Genomic DNA, 582 nt, shown 5'->3' with positions numbered 1-582 from the left:
AGTAGTCACTTCCTTATGTGCACTCCACAACTGGACCACTCAGAGATGTTCACGGGGTTATACAGAGAAGAGAAGAAGGAGGAAGGTAACAGAGGTGGCCAGAAGGATAAAAGGGGGGAATGAAAAGGAGGGAGACAGATCCGCCAGTAATCAGTTCCCTACGTGTTCTCCACCGTCTGGAACACACAGAATTTCACAGAGTTGGGTAGAGTAGAGAGGGGTTAGGGAGGAGACACAGGCGACCTGGTGGAGAAAAAGGAGAGTCCAAAGGGAGAGAGAGCAGTCAAGCCAGTAATCTCACTCCCTAGTGAAAAATGGGTCCTGAAGATTGGGTCCTTAAAGGTACAAAATTGGTAACTAATACATAAAAGCAAAAATTAAAAATCTAGAGTAGAGTTTGGAATTTCAAAAATATGATGTTAAAGAAAAGAAGAAGGAAAAGAAAGAGAAGAAAAAAACGAAACAAAACAAAAAACAAACAAAGGTACGACGAAAAATTAATAAAAGAAAAGTAACAAGGTAACAAAAATTAGAATAAACTAATAACCAAGAAAAGACAAAAAATTAAAAAATACTAAGAAG

The sequence above is a fragment of the Bison bison genome, unplaced genomic scaffold (assembly GCF_000754665.1).
Source record: "Bison bison bison isolate TAMUID 2011002044 unplaced genomic scaffold, Bison_UMD1.0 scf7180017864054, whole genome shotgun sequence".
Taxonomy (NCBI): domain Eukaryota; kingdom Metazoa; phylum Chordata; class Mammalia; order Artiodactyla; family Bovidae; genus Bison; species Bison bison.
The sequence above is the reverse complement of the archived record's forward strand: the minus strand, read 5'-3'. Positions refer to the sequence as shown.